This window comes from Bubalus kerabau, chromosome 4 (assembly GCF_029407905.1).
Source record: "Bubalus kerabau isolate K-KA32 ecotype Philippines breed swamp buffalo chromosome 4, PCC_UOA_SB_1v2, whole genome shotgun sequence".
Classification (NCBI taxonomy): domain Eukaryota; kingdom Metazoa; phylum Chordata; class Mammalia; order Artiodactyla; family Bovidae; genus Bubalus; species Bubalus kerabau.
The window spans coordinates 63,999,623-64,019,739 of record NC_073627.1 but is presented as its reverse complement, the minus strand read 5'-3'; the positions used below and the strand labels follow the sequence as shown (position 1 = coordinate 64,019,739).

The following is a 20,117-nucleotide window of genomic DNA, read 5'->3' as shown; positions in this document are numbered from 1 at the left end:
GATCAGCCTCTTGGCCTTTCCCTACTGCTAATACTGTCTCATTCTTCCTACCTCCAGGTCTCCCTGCCCTTTGTTGGTCCTCAGAGCCTCCACAGCCCCATCAACTCCAGTATTCTCTCACACTCTTCTCTACCCCTTCCCCCACCCCAACTAGTCATGCAAGGGGCTCCTGGCTGCTCCCTCCACATGCTGAATAGCTTCACATAGCTTGGCCTTTGCCTGTGCTGTTGGTCTTCACTTGGAATGGCCATTTTCTTAAGCCATCTTTTCTGCCAATTGAAAGACCCTCCTAACTGCCATGTTCTGCATAGTAGCTTTCTTGACTTCCCTGTCTGAATTTGTTCTCTTGCTTTTTTGAATTCGTATAGCACTAAAAGTTGGCTTTTACTGTTTTAAATGATAACTTTTGCATGTTTGTAAAAATCCCCCCAAAATCTCTAAGTAGTGGAAAAAATTGTAAATCTGACCCTGGCCTGGCTTTATCTCTTGTGACTTAGAGCCAGTGAGTTAACTTCTATGAACTTGAGGTTCTTCATTTTTAAGATAGGGATTGTTGTTCTTGTTCAGTTGCTAAGTTATGTCCAACTCTTTGCAACCCCATGGACTTCAGCACTCCAGGCTTCCTTGTCCTTCGCTGTGTCCTGAAGTTTGCTCAAACTCATGTCCATTGAGTCAGTGATGCCATGCAACCATCTCATCTTCTGCTGCCCTCTTCTCTTTCTGCCCTCAATCTTTCCCAGCATCAAGGTCTTTTCCAGTGAGACAGTCTTCACATCAGATGGTTCAATTATTGGAACTTCAGCTTCAGTCCTTCCAATGTATATTCAGAGTTGATTTCCTGTAGGATTGACTGATTTGCCTTGCTTTCCAAGGGAATCTCAAGAGTCTTCTCCAGCACTACAATTGGAAAGCATCAATTCTTTGGCACTCCTCCTTCTTTATGGTTCAACTCTCATATCCATACATGGCTACTTGAAAAAACATAGCTTTGATGAGATGGAACTTGGTTGGCAAAGTGACTTACTGCTTTCTAATATGCTGTCTAGGTTTGCCATAGTTTTTCTTCTAAGGAGCAAGTGTCTATTAATTTTGTGGCTGTAGTCACCACAGTCATTTTGGAGCCCAAGAAAAGAAAATCTGCTTTTCTTTCCACTTTTCCCATCTATTTGCCATGAAGTGAAGAGAACAGATGCTATGATCTTATTTTTTTGAATGTTGAGTTTTAAGCCAGCTTTTTCACTCTCCTCTTTCACTCTTATCAAGAGACTCTAGTTCCTCTTTGCTTTATGCCATTAAATTGGTGTCATCTGCATATCTGAGGTTATTGATATTTCTCCCAGTAATCTTGATTCCAGCTTGTAATTTATCCAGCCCAGAATTTTGCATGATGTTCTCTGCATATGCTAAATAAGCAGGATGACACTATACAACCTTGATGTACTGTTTTCCCAATTTTGAACCAGTCCATTGTTCCATGTCTGGTTCTAATTGTTGCTTCTTCACCTGCATGCATATTTCTCAGGAGACAGATAAGGTGGTCTGATAAAACTTATTTCTCTAGTTTTTCAACTTATTAGCAAGTGATTATATAAATTAATGCATATAAAATACACAGCACATGCCCGGCATATACTAGGCATTCAACAATCTTAATTTCCCCTTCAAACCAACTTTTTTTATTACCTCTTCCCCAAAGTACAAATATACCTACATACACACATATCACCTCCATCACCACCACTACTGCAATCATGAAGATGGCTGCAATGTACATGGGATCACAGCATGTTTGAGCTGTAAGTTTCATTAGCAGTTCATTGTTTTACATATAAGTTACTAATACATGGGTTGGAGGTCAGCTGCCCTAAGTTAGTATAGTAATATAACTGACACTTATTGGTTTCCTAATATATACTGGGTGTTGTACTTGGTGATTCACAAATATTATCTTATTTAATCCTCTCAATGAATCCCCTGTGAGGTCATGTAATAATAATTTCATCATCACCCTTTTACAGAGGTAGGGTGGAACTAGGGCTTCTGTGGTGGCTCAGTGGGAAGAATCCATTTTCAATGCATTCAAGGCAGAAGACATGGGTTAAATCCCTGAGTCAGAAAGATCTCCTGGAGGATGGCATTACAACCCACTCCAATATTCTTGCCTGGGGAATCCCTGGACAGAAGAGCCTCATGGGTTACAGTCAATAGAGTCACAAATAGACAAACATGACTTAAGTGACTTAGCATGCATGTATGCACACATTCAAAGAACTAAGGCTTAAAGAAGTTAAGTAGCTTTTCCAATATCCCATTTTGCTAATGCATTTAAGAGCTAGAATTTTAATCCCAGAGCCTAATTCCATTCCCAGCTCTTAACCAGAGCCAAAATAAAACTGGACTCCAGAGATCTTGCTTTCTTTCCTGAACCCTCTCCAGTGCTTCAGGTAAGGTTGCAGGAATTCAGGCAAAGCTCATGTCCCAATACCTCTGCCAGAGCTATTATCCCAGCTCTGTACAGTAGATCTGAATTGAACAGAACTAAATTCTGAATTAAACAGAAATAAATGGAATTTATTTCAGATCTCTTGCCCTTCTGTCACTTCCTACAATAGATAAAATGAGTTCCCTCAGGGATTGGTTGCTTTCTGTTGGGAGTTCCAATAAGCTTTGTAGGAGAGGAAGCCTGAAAGGAGAACTCCAATAACAGGTTTTTCTGTGGTACACCCTTAGGCCTGCCCAGGAGACAAGAAGGTTAACTCTGTCTTGGACTGACACAAAAGCACATACCTCTCTTGCTGGTAATTGTGTTGAACATGCGTCATGCCTTATGGCCTGTTGAATTGAATGGGTTCCAGCAAGGACTATTCTTTGCTTTCTAGGTCAGTGAATGTAGAGAGAGGTAGAGCCGCGATGAGAAACACAGCCTCCCAATAACAGCCCTGAAGCTTCTTATGAGCTTCTTATGCTCATTCTAATTTTTCAGCATTTGGAAAGTAGAACGCCTAAAACCCCAGATGGGAAAGATACAGGGCCAACCCAAGGCAATCCCATATGGCTTCCCCAAATGGCTGTGGTAAATTGTTGCATCTCGGCAGGGGAAACTTTTGAGCTCTTGCAGGAAATTTTATGTTCCAAGCTGCAGCTTATACTAAACCATGCTCACAGTCCCACCATTTGGACTTCTCTTGGATCTGCTCCTCTTGCAAGCCCTCTAACAAGGCTATCATCCACCCAGCACTGCACTGATACACTTGCAACAGATCTACTTAGGAAGACTCTTGTTTTCCTTATTCTGAGCAGTCACAAAGTCCTCTAGACTATCAGGAATATTTCTAATAGTTCTTTTAATTACCCCTGTCCTCTTTATTCCCAACACCACTACTTTAGTTCAGGGCCATGTCTAACTTTACCAGGATTATTTCATAACTTCCTAACTAGCGTTGCTGCTTCCAACCTTATGTCGCTCTAATCCAGTCTAGGCACAGTGGGCATTATGGTGACTTTAGCCTAAACACTTTACTCTCCTGCTTAGGGAATTCTTCTAACACCTCATTCTCCTTAGGGAAACATCTAGGCTCTTTTGCATCACTGAAAATCCCTTCACAATTTCAAACCTTTCACTCTTTCTGCAAACCATATATGCTAACCCTATGCAGTTTCCTAGACAGACCCAACTGCACATCTGCACCTTTGAAGATGCTTTTCTCCCGACCTGACCAGCTTCCTGAGAACTGTGTATGCAGGTCAAGAAGCAATAGTTAGAACTGGACATGGAACAACAGACTGGTTCCAAATCGGGAAAAGAGTACATCAAGGCTGTATATTGTCACCGTGCTTATTTAACTTATATGCAGAGTACATCATGAGAAACATTGGGCTGGTTGAAGCACAAGCTGGAATCAAGAATGCCAGGAGAAAGATCAATAACCTCAGATATGCAGATGACACCACTCTTATGACAGAAAGTGAAGAAGAACTAAAAAGCCTCCTGATGAAAGTGAAAGAGGAGAGTGAAAAAGTTGGCTTTAAGCTCAACATTCAGGAAACTAAGATCATGGCATCTGGTCCCATTATTTCATGGCAAATAGATGGGGAAACAATGGAAACAGTGAGAGTCTTTATTTATTTTATTGGGCTCCAAAATCACTGCAGATGGTGACTGCAGGCATGAAATTAAAAGACACTTGCTCCTTGGAAGGAAAACTATAACCAACCTAGACACTGTATTAAAAAGCAGAGACATTATTTTGCCAACAAAAGTCCATCTAGTCAAAGCTATGGTTTTTCCAGTAGTCATGTATGGATGTAAGAGTTGGATTATAAACAAAGCTGAGCACTGAAGAATTGATGCTTTTGAACTGTGGTGTTGGAGAAGACTCTTGACAGTCCCTTGGACTGCAAGGAGATCCAACCAGTTCATCCTAAAGGAAATGAGTCCTGAATATTCATTGGAAGGACTGATGTTGAAGCTGAAACTCCAATACTTTGGCCATCTGATGTGAAGAACTGTCTCACTTGAAAAGATCCTGATGCTGGGAAGGATTGAAGGTGAGAGGAGAAGGGGAGAGCAGAGGATGAGATGGTTGGATGGCATCACCAACTCAATGGACATGAGTTTGGGTGGACTCCGGGAGTTGGTGATGGACAGGGAGGCCTGGTGTGCTTCAGTCCATGGGATTGCAAAGAGTCAGATACGACTGAGCAACTGAACTGGACTGAACTTCCCTCCACCAGATATATCCTTCAGTACTGTGTCCATCTGGCAAACTCTTACTCATTCTTTGAAACCCTGCCCAGGCTTCACCTTCCAGGTGGAAATGTTCTCCTGTGCCTCTGTGTTACCTTTATTCCTACAACATAGTTTATTTACAACATAAACTAAGACATTTACCACTCCAAGTTACAAATGCTGTTTATAGAAACATATCTCCAGAATGATGAGAATTACTGAAAGGCAGAATGTAGTTTACAGAAAGTTTCTCTCCAGGACCTAACATAGCCCCTCTTGCATCACTGGTTACTAAATGCACTTTGTTGATATGGATGATTTTCCTGAATTATCAAGCTGATTCTTCTTACAAAGTACAATGATCGCAGGGAAGAATTGTCCTCTTACTTAGGAAAAAATTACTTGATATGTCTTAAAACTATAAAATCTTTGAACAAGTATTTTGTTCTTTTGCAGTTATTTTTTTTTTCTTTTCTATTGTGTGGATGTGGTCTGCATAAGTTGCCTGAGTTTTATTCATTTTCTAATGTCCAATCATTATCTTGGGGGTGGGGTGGAATGAAACAACAAATGATACATTGTAGCTTTCTTATTCTCAGAAACATACAGAGCAGCTTCTGAGGAAGTCATTATATTGGGAAAGATGCTGTTATATGCATTTAATTAATTAATCCCTATATCTACCTGTCATTATTTCTTTTCTTTGGCCTTCCTCACAACAGTGGTGCACACTTCTGCTGTTGGTAAATTGGCACAATAAATCTATTGGGCCCACCTCTATTTCCAGCAGTTAATTTAGCATTTTATCACATGGTTATGATCTCAGGATTGAAGTCAGTTTTAAAGATTAATACCATTTAATCATCTACCTAGAAGGAGGATGCCAGAAATCTGTTTAAAGTCTTGCTATTCATGCCTTCATTTCCTTTGTGCTCATATTGTGATAAGCATAAACATCCTTTTAGACTGCTGCTAATAACTACTTAAAATGATTAACGTAACTAGTTATTTCCTGTAAGAAAATTGCTCTGCTGTTATTAACATGAAATTAACACTGCTCTCATTTCATTTTCTTTGAGCTTCAGCTCACAGACTTTTGCCTCCCAGTTGCCTTGAATAAACTTTAGAACCATCTCAAGGAAGATGCTCCATCACAAAAGATGAGCTCTAAAGAGGTATGAAGGTCAGAAATTGTAGCTTTGCAGAGGACACTATGATAGAGGCAGCTGCTGGGAGGGAACACCTGGCTTACTTCTGCCTCATAAGCAAATCCCCTTAACCTGCCAAGGAGTTTCAGGAGTAAAACTGACATGTTAGCATAATTGTTATTGTTCTTGTAGCCTGAGCAATATGAATGGGATCTGTGACTCTTTAAATCTCCCAAATCTCTGGGCTAATGGTTTTAAAATTTTATCTTAACTGAACACATACATGACATTCGTGTGATACAGATTCCCATGGGAATATGCTGCTTTTGAGAAAAACCCACAGATACCTTGTAGAGTCATAAAGCACTGTCAGTAATGGCTGGTTATTGGAAGTTTCAGCACAATTAAGATTGCTCAGTGCTACTTCAAGTGCAGTCTATAAACATGTGTGTGGTAGGGCTTCTCAGTGGACTTGAAGTGGTATTTATGAACTTGTGTATACACGTTTTTAAGCACCTATTTTCAATTATTTTGGATATATACCTAGGAGTAGAATTGCTGGGTCATATGGTAATGCTATGTTTAATCTTTTGAGGAACTGCCAAACTATTTCCTTACATTTAAAAACTGACCATTACCTGTGCCAGGCACAGGGTTTAAAAATTTGCAATGTAGAGCACTTATCTAGAGACAGGAGGGGACCAAAGGATAGAGGTTCTGCAAGCAGATCTCTAGGATCCTTTCCCATTATCCTTCTCACTTGCCTACTCTGAACTGTCTTGTGAGTGGCACATCCAGGCTGAGCATCACCTAGGAGCTTGTTAGAAATGTAGCATTGAGTGCCCTACCCAGACCTACTGCATCAGCATCTCTGGCAGTTAGGCCCAGGAATGTGTTTTCAAGCAAGTCATGTGATTTTGATGATTTCTCAAATTCCAGAAGCTCTGAGATAGATTTTGGGGTAACTTTACAGCTACCTTCTTTCCTCTTATATTAAAAAACCTACCTACAAGCAAAGAGAATGACAGAGATACTGCTTTAGGGGTAGATTTGAATTTTCTCTACTTTATATAAAATAAATCATTTGCAACACTCCTCACTTTGAGAAAACTGTGTGCCCCTTACTTTACTTCAGTGACAATACCAGACCATTCTGGGCAGTTATGCATGGAGAGTCACCTCAGGCCCATGTCATGCCATTAAGCTCTCAACTGGTCCCTATAGAAATGATCTAGGGTCTTTTTCGAGATTTCTTTTTTATTGAAATATAACTGACATAAAATATCCTATTACTTTCAGGTTTGCATCATGCTGATTCAATACTAATATACATTAGGAGGTAATCACCATGATAAATCTAATTACCATCTAGCACCATACAAAGTTATTACAGTATTATTGACTATACTCACTAGGTTATATGTTATACCCCAATGGCATTTATTTTATATCTGAAAGTTTGTACCTTTTAATCCCTTTCACCTATTTCACCTGCTCCTTCTAACTTCTCCCTACTCTGGTGATCACCAATTTGTATCTTGTATCTATGAATCTATTTTGTTTTATTTGTATTTTACATTCCATATATGAGTAAAAATATGCAACATTTGTCTTTGTCTGACTTATTTAGTTTAACATAATACCTTCTAACTGGAGAAGGAAATGGCAACCCACTCCAGTGTTCTTGCCTGGAGAATCCCAGGGACGGGGGAGCCTGGTGTGCTGCTATCTATGGCGTCGTACAGAGTCGGACATGACTGAAGTGACTTAGCAGCAGCAGTAGCAGCAGCAATACCTTCTAGGTCCACCCATATTTCACAAATGCCAAGGTTTCATTTGTTTTGTGGTTAATATCCCATGATATATCTTCTTTATCCATTCATTCATTGATGAACACAGTTGCTGCTGCTGCTAAGTCACTTCAGTTGTGTCTGACTCTGTGTGACCCCATGGATGGCAGCCCACGAGGCTCCCCTGTCCATGGGATTCTCCAGGCAAGAGTACTGGAGTGGGGTGCCATTGCCTTCTCCTGATGGACACAGGTTGCCTCCATATCTTCTCTATTGTAAATAATGCCAAAATTAATGGAATGCAGATATCTCTTTGAATTAGTTTTCTTGTTTCCTTCAGATAAATATCCAGAAGTAGAATTGCTGTATTACATGGTAGTTATACTCTATGATCTTCATAGATATTACTGAGAGTGTACTCTTCCTTAGCACTTAGGCCAAACTACAAGTATGATGATTGTTCTACAGTGGAGTCGACTGGCGTAAATTAACCCTCTGTGACTCCCTAATAGCCAAGGGCAGCCTTGACATGTGATTTTTGATGTTTGTGTTGAGATTTTTTGGTTACTACTGGTCAAAAAATGGCAACATGATAGTGTTTTGAAAGACTATACATTTTGTTGTTATACAGACCAAATTCTGGTTCTGACACTCAAACCTGAATATGCTTCTTAATTCTCCAAGTCTTCAATCCCTTCCTGAAAATACCAGTTGTGCATTCCTCAACAGAGCCGTGCATAAAGGAAATATGGTACATATATACAATGGAATATTAGTTGGCCATTAAAAATGAAATAATGCCATTTGCAGCAATATGTATGGATGAAGAGAGTGTCATGCTGAGTGAAGTAAGTCAGACAGAGGAGAAATATTGTATAACACCCCTTATATGCAGGATCTATAAATAAATGGTACAAATGAACTTATTTATGAAACAGAAACAAACTCACAGACTTAGAGAATGAATTTATGCTTGTCAGAGTGTAAGGATGAGGAGAAGAGATAGTTATGGAGTTTGAGATCAACATGTACACTCTGCTATATTTAAAATGGATAACTAGCAAGGCCCTTCCGTATAGCCCAGAGAAATTTACTCATTGTTATATGGCAGCCTGGATGACAGGGGAGTTTGGGAGAGAATGGATGCATATGCCCGAGTCCCTTTGCTGTCCATCTGAAACTATCACAACATTGCTAACTGGCTATACTCTAAAATAAAACTTAAAAGTTTTTAAAATAAATAAATAAAACAAAACCTCATTACAAATCAACATTAAATATGAACATTCATAGTCAATTCTGATAAGAAACAGTAACTTTAAACTCCAATTAAGTAAAATGTTATTCTTCTCATTAGCAAAGTTTTACTATTCAAAAAATGATCTTATTCATTTTTGACATTGTATTTTTAATTTCATCAAGAAAAAACTGTGAAAATGTTTTAAAAAGTGTTGATAATGCCTACTACATGGCATAATATTTGTCCAATAAATAGTGGTTATTATTGTTATTAATCCTTGCTGATGGTAACTCTCCATGGTGCTTCTGCCCTCCCCTCCTTCTTGGTACATTTTAATAATAATAGTAAAGAGAAAATACATGGAAAGAGAAAGATAATTAAGGCAGAGGAGAAAGAACAAGAGAGGCACAACTGTCATGGATTCCTAAAGACTGCTTAGACTACTTCAGTCCTCTGGTTTCATCCTGTCTCTAGATTTTTTTTTTGTTTTTTTGGTCAAAGTGCTCTGTGAACTCGAGCTCAATGCTTGGCATAAGATAAATGCCCTGCAAAAAATACAGTAAAACAATTTGCCAGTTCCTCAAAAAGTGAAACATAATTATCATATAACCCAGCAATTCCACTCTTAGGTGTATATCCAAAAGAATTAAAAGTAGGTACTCAAACAAAAACCTGTACATGCATATTTATAGCCATACGATTCATAATAGACTAAAGGTTTAAACAATCCAAAGGTCTGTTAATAGGCAAATGGATAAACAATCTGTGGCCTGTTCATATCATGGAATATCTGATACTTGCTACAACAGAGATGAAACTTGGGAATATTGTGCTAAGTGAAAGAAGCTGGCAGACCCAAAAGTCATGTGTTGTATGATTCCATTTATATGAAATATTCAGAATAGTTAAATCCACATCAGAAAGCAGATTTGTAGCAGTCAGGGGTTGAGGGAGGGGGAAAATGGGGAATAACTATTTAGTAAGAACAAACTTTCTTTTTGGGGTGATGGAATTGTTTTAGGACTAAATAAAGGTGGTGTTTGCACAACATTATCAATGTTCTAAGAGCCATGGAATTGTTCACTTTAACATGGTCAATTTAATGTTGCTATAAATTAAAGAATATTTATGTATGTATATTTAAAGAACAAAAAGAGATGAAAGGTTGAGCCTGCATGATTTATGTAGTTATTCCTGAAAAACACGACCATTTAAAAAGATTCTGTTGCTTCCTGCTATAACTAAAAATCCCTTGATCCATGTGGGGATCTCAGTGAAGGACGAGTGGCTTCCAGCATGTGTTCGTGGTTACAAATTTGACCTTGCTAGTCCAGGAATTTCATGTAGAAATCGGGAGCTATGAAATTTGTTAACAATTCAGCTGCTTCTAAAAGAGATGAACATCTAATATAGGGTCAGAAAAATGGTTTCATGCAGCCAAGAGAAAAATATGAAGGCAAAGCATACAGGCAAGCCCTTCTGAGAGCATAAAACTGGCAGTTCTCCAATCACAATTAGGGAGGATCTGAAATCTCCAAGATTCTGCCTCTCTCTTTATCTTAATTAACACAGAAAAGACTTGTTCTTTTTCCCTAATGGATTATCCAGAAAATAGAAAATCAAGCTTTTGGGAGAGACAGATAATAAAAAGAGTGAAGGGAAAGAGAGAAAAGGCAGCCTGAAGACCAAGAGGTATATTAATTAAGCTTTCATAACCCATTAATTAATTCACTCTCAAAATCAATCATATTCCTTTTTTTGTGACGTGTAAGGAATCAAAGATATATATGACAGGCATATTTGCCATGAAAGAGTTTACTGTCTACTGTGGGGAGGTGGGAGGTGAGCGTGTGGACACAAACAATTAATAAGCAAGCCTTATCAGTGTATATAGACTGTATTGAGTACATAAATCACTTAGAGATCTCATTAAAATGAGGATTCTGATTCATTATACATGAGATTCTGAATTTCTCAGAGGACTGAGGTGAAATCCATGATGCTGGTCTGAGGACCCCGCTTGACATGTCAAGGAGCTAGAATGTGATAACCACAAAAAGAAAGTGATGATATAAAGCAAGTTTCAGCAAATGATGGCTTTTGGGTCAAATATGGCTTGCTACCTGTTTTTGTATGACCTGTGAACTAAGTATGGTTATATACTTTTAAATGGTTGGGAAAAACATGCTATCTCATGACAACTAAATATATATATATATATATATATATTTCCAATTTTAATGTCATAAGTAATACTTCAGTGGAACATGGATACACCCATTCCTTTACATATAGGCTTGTGACTGCTTCCCTACTACAAAGGAAGCATTGAGCAGTTACAACTGAAACCATATGGCCTGCAAAACCTAAAATATTTATTCTTTGGCCTTTTACAGGAAGATTTTATTTTCCACTGGTATAATATATTAAAGGATTTCAGGGCAGAAAGAGAGACCAGATTCTGCTTGATTAATCAGGGGAAACCTCAAGGAGAAAGTGCATCTGAGTGGTAACTGCATCTGATTTGGAAGTGCATTTGAGTAGTTAGGAATAGATAGACAAGTGGGGAGGACCTGAACAGTTGTGTTTAGGGAAGAAAGAATTCTAGTAGGTACAAAGTCTTGGGAATGGGAAAAGCAGGGGGTGTGACTGCAGATCTCAGTGTCAAAAACATAAACAAACCAGGCAACTGACCAGAATGCCAATGCGAAAGCATCCTTAAAGCTTCCCTTTGAATAAGAAAGAGAAATGATCTGACACAATGAAACCCCATTCCCAACTCTGGGAAGATAAAAACAGCTGAATTACACATGTATCTGTGAGCAACAAAAAGCACAGGCATACTATTGGAGTAAGAACTTGGGACCCAGGATTCTCAAAGTTGGGTAGTGACACTGGCCCTAAGAGAGTGTTGGGGTATGTGTGTTTCAGGGTGTCACAATAACTGGAGAATATCTGTTGACATTTACTGCCCAGGTGCCAGAGATGCTAAAAGCAACTGTAATGAAAAACAGAGGACTGTAATTCTGGGCAACATCAATTTTTTTTTTTTTTCCTAAATATCAATAGCACTCCCACTAACAATTTCAGGCTTGGACTCTGCTATGGTGCAGAAAGGCCATGGGTTGAGGAATAAAAAGACTGGATGAAGGAAATGCCACTCACATGGATACTGATGCTGATGCTTGGCTGAAAGTCTTTTATTTTTCCCCTCAGATTCCAAGAAAAGCCAAAATGCCAGATAATGTAAAAATTCAAAGGGAACCTATGTTTTAGGTGATAATTACAGTGCCCATAAAAGATATGATTTGGGTAGAGATAAAGGTCTATGGCTACCATTTACCCATGATCAATGTATATGGTGGCTAGATCACTGGCCTTAAAATTAGAAAGAGCTTGGTATGATTTCAGTTTTGTCTTTTCTGAGCTGAGTAACCCTTAGTCAATTATTTAAATGTTCTTAACCTTATTTTCCTGGCCTGTAAAATGGGTATGGTGAAGGATTGTTAAAAAGATGGACTGAGATAAACTTTGGGACAGGCTTAGCACAATATTTGGGCCCATAGTGGCACCCAGTAAATGTGTTTCCTCTTTCTCTGCTTTGATGATCACATATGGGTTTTTTTTCTGTCAAAAGAGTTGCTGTTACAGGCTGTTTGGCAAAATTAGATGGGAATCAATTTTAGCCAAGCATGACAATTGGTGTAAGTCAGTGTTTCCTTATCTTAGTACTATTAACTTTAGTTAACTTAGTACTATTAATTTTGGGCTCGACAATTATTTGTTGTGATGCTGTCCTGTGCATTGGGGGATTTTTAGAAGCAGCCTTGGCATCTACCCTTCTCTGGGGGAGCAAAATTGTGCATGGTTGAAAACCATTGGTTAGGGTGAGTGAAATAAGTTATAGTTGTTTTGAATGAAAGAAGAAACATGGATTGCTTTTTTTAATTTTTTTAATCAAAATTTTGACTGCAGATCTCAAAACTCTGTGGCCTGTAAATACCACAACGTACCCCATTTTCATTCAGTGCCAGCCACTGTACTTGGTCCTGGGGACAAGTCATGTCTGTTGTACTTTAGGTGAAGATAACCTGCTTCTCAGAGTCTAAGATCATGGCATCTGATTCCATCACTTCATGGCAAATAGAAGGGGAAAATTGGAAGCAGTGACAGATTTTCTTTTCTTGGTCTCTAAAATTCTAAAGTCACTGTGGATGGTAACTGAAGCCATTGAATTAGAAGATGTTTGCTTCTTGGAAGGAAAACTATGACAAAGCTAGACAGTGTATTAAAAAGCAAAGACATCACTTTGCCTACAAAGGTCCATGTAGTTGAAGCTATGGTTTTTTCAGTAGTCATGTACAAATGTGAAAATTGGACAATAAAGAAGGCAGAGTACCAAATAATTGATGCTTTTGAACTATGGTGCTGGAGAAGACTCTCTAGAGTCCATTGGACAGCAAGGAGATCAATCCAGTCAATACTGAAGCAATGTTCAGCGTTGATTTCCTTTAGGATTGACTGGTTTGATCTCCTTGTTGTCCAAGGGACTCTCAAGAGTCTTCTCCAACACCACAGGTTGAAGGCATCAGTTCTCCAGTGCTCATCCTTCTTTATGGTCCAGCTCTCACAACTGTACAAGACTACTGGAAAAACCATAGCCTTGACTATATGGACCTTGGGGCTTCCCCTTGTGGCTCAGCTGGTAAAAAATCCACACACAATGCAGGACACCTGGATTCAATTCCTGGATTTGGAAGATCCACTGGAAAAGGTAATGGCTACCCACTCCAATATTCTGGCCTGGAGAATTCCATGGACTTTCACTTTCATATGGACCATGGTTGTCAAAGTAATGTATCTAGTTTGCAATATGCTGTCTAGATTTCTCATAGCTTTTCTTCCGAGGAGCAAGTGTATTTTAATTTCATGGCTGCAGTCACTATCTGCAGTGATTTTGGAGCTCAAGAAAATAGTCTGTCACTCTTTCCTTTGTTTCCCCTTCTATTTGCCAGAAAGTGATGGGACCAGATGCTATGATCTTAGTTTTTAAAATATTGAGTTTTAAGCCAGCTTTTTCACTCTCCTCTTTCACTTTCATCATAAAAGACTCCTTAGTTCCTCTTTGCTTTCTTCTGTAAGTGTAGTGTCAATCAGCATACATGAAGTTATTGGTATTTCTCCCCATAATCTTGATTCCAGCTTGTGCTTCATCCAGCCCAGCATTTTCCATGATGTAGTCTGCATATAAGGTAAACAAGCAGGGTGACAATATACAGCCTTGATGTACTCCTTTACCAATTTGGAACCAGTCCATTGTTTCCTGTTTGATTCTAACTGTTGCTTCTTGGCCTGCATACAGGTTTCTCAGGAGGCAGGTAAGATGGTCTTGTATTCCTATCTCTTTAAGAATTTTGCACAATTTATTGTGATCTACACAGTCAAAGGCTTCAGTGTAGTCAATGAAGCAGAAGTAGATGTTTTTCTGGAGTTCCCTTGCTTTTTTTTTATGATCCAACAAATGTTGGCTATTTGATCTCTGGTTCCTCTGCATTTTCTAAATGCAGCTTGAACATCTGGGCATTCTCAGTTCATGTACTGAGAAGCCTAGCTTGGAGAATTTTGAGTGCTATTTTGTTAGCATTACTTTATTCAAAGAAGATGGCCTTGAAATTTGTTACTGCTTTGCATATAAGCTCCTTAGAGCTTTGAGATCCCATGTGGTGGAGAAGACAACACCTGTGACTCCTAAGATGGAAACTCCAACCTTGCACATTATTTATTCTGTGACCTTGGACAAGTTACTAAAGTTCTCCTGGTTACAGCTTTTTCATTTTTGCTGCTAAGTCACTTCAGTTGTGTCTGACTCTGTGCGACCCCACAGACGCCGGCCCACCAGGCTCCCCCGTCCCTGGGATTCTCCAGGCAAGAACACTGGAGTGGGTTGCCATTTTCTTCTCCAATGCAGGAAAGTGAAAAGTGAAAGTGAAGTCCCTCAGTCGTGTCCGACTCTTAGCGACCCCATGGACTGTAGCCCACCAGGCTCCTCCGCCCATGGGATTTTCCAGGCAAGAGTACTGGAGTGGGGTGCCACTGAAAGGTGATAAAAAATAATACTTGCTCCAACTGCCTGTGGATTCATTGTGTTGACTGAATGAGATAATGTATATGAAAGAGTTTTGCAAATGGCAAACTCTGTGAGGCCTTAACATTACAGAGTTCTGATTAGATTGATTCCCAGTTATCCACAAAACAAGTTTTTATTTTGTGCAAAGCTTTTTTAAAAATTGAACTTTCCTTTTCACCTTTGAGTCACTTTCCATTGTCTGGTCAGTGTGAGAAAATGAAATTCATACTCCATTTCAGTCACTCAGTCATGTCCAGCTCTTTGTGACCTAAAGGTCTGCAGCATGCCAGGCTTCCCTGTCCATCACCAACTCCTGGAGCTTATTCAGACTCATCTACATCGAGTCAGTGATGCCATCCAATCACTTCTCCTCCCACCTTCAGTCTTTCCCAGCATCAGGGTCTGTTCCAATGAGTCAGTCCATCGAATCAGGTGGCCAAAGTATTGGAGTTTCAGTTTCATCATCATTCCTTCCAAAGAATACCCAGGGCTGACTTCCTTTAGGATGGACTGATTGGATCTCCATGCAGTCCAAGGGACTCTCAAGAATCTTCTCCAACACCACAGTTCAAAAGCATCAATTCTTTGGCACTCAGCTTTCTTTATAGTCCAATTCTCACATCCATACATGACTACTGGAAAAACCATAGCTTTGACTAGACAGACCTTTGTTGGCAAAGTAATGTCTCTGCTTTTTAATACACTGTCTATGTTGGTCATAGCTTTTCTTCCAAGGAGCAAGAGTCTTTTAATTTCATGGCTGCAGTCACCATCCTCAGTGATTTTAGAGCCCAACCCCCACCTCCACCTCCAAAATAAAGTCTCTTACTGGTTCCATTTTTTCCTCATCTATTTGCCATGAAGTGATGGGACTAGACACCATCATCTTAGTTTCCTGAATGTTGAGTTTTAAGCCTACTTTTTCACTCTCCTCTTTCACTTACATCAAGAGGCTCTTTAGTTATTCTTCACTTTCTGCCATAAGGGTGGTATCATCTGCACATCTGAGGTTATTGATGTTTCTCTTGGCAATCTTGATTAAAGCTTGTTACTGACAGATACAAGAAACATGAATAGTATTCCCATTGAAGCCTGTTACTCAACATAAGAAACCCAGGGTAGCCATTTGCTGCAACATGGATAGGCCTAGAGATTGTCGTATTGAGTGAAGTAATTCAGATAGAGAAAGACAAATATCATGTGGAATATAGAAAAATGCTACAAATGAACTTATCTACAAAACAAAATTAGAGTCACAGATGTAGAAAACAAATTTATGCTTACTAGGGCTTAAGGGGGAGGGAAGGGGAAAATTGGGAAATCAGGATTGACATATACACAATAGATAGTTATCTACTGTGTAGCACAGGGAACTCTACTAGGTACTCTGTAATGGAAAATATGGGGAAATAATCTAAAAAAAGAGTGGATATATGTATATGCATAGCTAATTTACTTTGCTGTACACCTGAAACCAACACAACATTGTAAATCAACTATATGCCAATCAAAAAAAATAATAGGGTCAGCCACCCTCCAATGCCATCTGTGCCCAGTTCTGAAACTCATGACATGTGGCAGCAAATTTTCTAGTGGATTAATCTGGATACTGAATATTAACCAAGTTTAGGAAGAATACTTGAGTGTTGTCTGCATCCTCTAGTGGATAAGGTTGTCAATGCACCTTCAGACACGTAGACTTTCATCCCTCCTGTTTCAGGCAGAATAATGTCTCCCCTCCCCCCACCCACGTCTCTGAAATCTGATCTGTTACTCTACATAGAAAAAAGGACTTGGCAGATTTGATTAAATTAAGGATCCTCAGATGGAGAGATTATCTTGGATTATTCCAGTGAACTCATTTATCACAAAGGTCTTTGTAAGTGAAAGAGGGAGGGAGGGAAATAGAGAAGGAGATGTGCTATTGGGGGCACAAAGTATAGTGATCCAGTATGAGAAAGACTCAACAGACCACCACTGGCTTTGAAGATGAATCCTTCCCTAGAGCCTCCAGAGAGAACACAGCCCTATCAATATCTGAATTTTAGCCCAGGGAAGTTAATTTTAGACTTCTGATCTCCAGAATGGTAAATAATACATCTATGTTATTTAAAAGCACTAAGTTTGTGGTCATGTGTTAGAGCAGCCGTAGGAAACTAATGCACGCTCTCTCTGAGTGTTTATCAGTTGGCAGGTTAGTGCAGGTTGGTCCTGAGCATTGCAAGACATCTACAGTCCTGCAGGATGTTAATGTCAGCTTCCCTCCCAAGTCACTGTGATCACCCCAAACATACCCATATATGCCCAAATGCTTCATGGCATTGGCCCAGTTGAGAATAGTAACTTATACAGCTGAGGCATCTGGGGAGGAAAGGTGCATGTGGGAGCAGGCTTTGGAAAAGTAGAATTAGAAGCATATACCCTTAAAGCTCAACAATTTTCATTAGCATTATTGGGACAGCAGTCTACTGGAAACTCATTCATGCTTCTATGACCTCTGCACAGCAGGGCACACCACTTGGCTGAGAGTACTGCTTTTTAAGTGTTTGTGAAGAAAATAAATAAGTTATTTCATTAATTATTTCTCAGGCCTCCAAGAAGTTTTTATTGTGCCTTAAAATATTAAAAAGTATAAGCCAGAAATAATGAAATAAAACCTCATTAAAAGGAGCAGAGGAAGAGATGTCCTGGTGCCTGGGGTGGGAGGGAGGAAGGATGGGGTTTGAGGTCCTGTTTCTGAGCACCACTTTTGGCCCTGTATTCCTGACTGCAAAAGTTAGACAGGCAACAGCCTCTTAAATTTCCTTGTAGGCCTTATGTGAGTGTCAGAGTTGAATCATAGGGTATGTCAGTAGTGACATATCATTTATCAGCTATGGTATATGAAGACTCAAATGCTGGAAGTGCAAATATATGTTTGATGTCCAGAAATGTTCCTTAAAATTAAGTGAGAGATGGTTGGAAAATGGACCTAGCTTGATAAGAAATAGCCAGACACATGCTGGTGTGAGTGGTTTACACAGCAGGGGAAGGAGAGGGTGGGATGAATTGAGAGAGTAATATTGATATGTATACACTACATGCATGTGTGCTAAGTTGCTTCAGTCTTGTCCAACTCTTTGCGACCCTAGGGACCGTAGCCCACCAGTCTCCTCTGTCTCTGGAATTCTCCAGGCAAGAATACTGGAGTGGGTTGCCATGCCCTCCTTCAGAGGATCTTCTCAACTCAGGGATCAAACTGGTATTTCTTATGTCTCCTGCATTGGCAGGCAGGTTCTTTACCACTGAGCCACCTGGGAAACCCATATATACACTACCATGTGCAAAATAGATAACTAGTAGGAAAGTGCTGTATAGCACAAGGAGCTCAGCTCAGTGCTCTGTGATGACCTATAGAGAAGGGATGGAGTATTGGGGGGAGGGTGGCTCAAGAGGAAGGAAATATATGTATGCTGCTGCTAAGTCACTTCAGTCGTGTCCGAATCTGTGCGACCCCATAGTCGGCAGCCCACTAGGCTCCCCTATCCCCAGGATTCTCTAGGCAAGAACACTGGAGTGGGTTGCCATTTCCTTCTCCAATGCACGAAAGTGAAAAGTAAAAGTGAAGTCACTGAGTCAGGTCTGACCCTCAGCCACCCCATGGACTGCAGCCTACCAGGCTCCTCCGTCCATGGGATTTTCCAGGCAAGAGTACTGGAGTGGGGTGCCATTGCCTTCTCTGAAATATATGTATACATTTAGCTGATTCACATGGTTGTACAGCAGAAACTAACACAGCAATGTAAAGCAATTATACCTCAGTTTAAAAAAAAATGATAGATTGAAAAAAAGAAAAAAAAATTATTAAGATTTCTGAAGGCTATGGATGCCAGGGAGGATGGCATGAAGAATCATAGTTGAAGCCTGTGAACCATTAGAGACACTCTGAGTGTTGGTACACGCCAGGAAGGAAGCCCTGTAAGAGGTGGGTTAGAGGAGGGCTTGGGTGTCACTGTGTTTTCCAGAAAACGAACTGACCCATGTTCAACGTGTTTCTTCCTGCCTATACAAAGCTGCCTTTGTGTTACTGATACTAATGACTCACATAATGGCCCTGCTAGAAGAATTTTAAATCTGCAAATGACAGCTTATGCAGGCACAGCAAATCACCAAACCTTATAATCAAACACAGAGGGCCCAGATCATTGAAGGACTTGGCATATTGGGTGATAAAATGCAGTTTAATGTGGACACATGTGGAATAATATGTCTTGGAACAAACAATCAAAAGGAGGAACATCTGCTAAATGAATTGTTTTGCATTACACTGACCAGGGAATAGAAATGGACCTGAGCAGCAGCCAAAGAGCCAACAGAGAGGAAGGCTAGAGAAGCCAGTCTCCTTTGCTGAAAAAGAGCCCCAGAAAAGTCAGAGGGAGAAGAATGATCAGAGTAATGCCTGCCTTACAGGTACCCTATGCTCCACAAAGACAAACGACAAATGAAAATCACCTGCTGAACATTCTGTGAGTTAAGTCCTGGCTGCTGCTTCTCATGCTCTTTCATAAGCTCCTTTGGTCAATCTCTAAACATTGATGTGCCCCATGCTTTGGTGCCACCTGAGGGCTTGGACCTTGATCTTATCCAGTCTCACTACCTTTGCAAAGAATCTCAATCAGTTCCTTGACCTTAAGTATCATCTATAATCTGTCAACATTTAAAATTAAATCTTTAATTAGCCTTTCTAGCCTTTCTTTGACGGAGAAGGCAATGGCACACCACTCCAGTACTCTTGCCTGGAAAATCCCATGGATGGAGGAGCCTGGTAGGCTGCAGTCCATGGGATCGCTGGGAGTCGGACACGACTGAGGGACTTCACTTTCACTTTTCACTTTCCTGCATTGGAGAAGAAAATGGCAACCCACTCCAGTGTTCTTGCCTGGAGAGTCCCAGGGACGGGGGAGCTTGGTGGGCTGCTCTCTATGGGGTCACACAGAGTCGGACATGACTGAAGTGACTTAGCAGCAGCAGCAGCCTTTCTCTGAAGCTCTAGGTCAGTGGATCTCAAAGTTATCTAAATACTGGAATCACCTGACAGTGATAT

The 20,117-nt window shown here is 40.0% G+C and overlaps 1 protein-coding gene and 1 long non-coding RNA gene across 2 annotated transcripts in view; one reads left to right on the top strand and one right to left on the bottom strand.

Moving 5' to 3' along the window:
• Positions 1-20,117, bottom strand: part of CA10 (carbonic anhydrase 10) — an 841,230-nt gene that overhangs the window by 91,681 nt on the left and 729,432 nt on the right. The gene's annotated exons all lie outside the window — the stretch shown is intronic.
• On the top strand, positions 2,425-19,388 carry LOC129649780 (uncharacterized). The gene is made up of 3 exons (XR_008713251.1): positions 2,425-2,444; positions 5,809-5,904; positions 19,349-19,388. It is a non-coding gene; the product is annotated as an uncharacterized LOC129649780 (long non-coding RNA).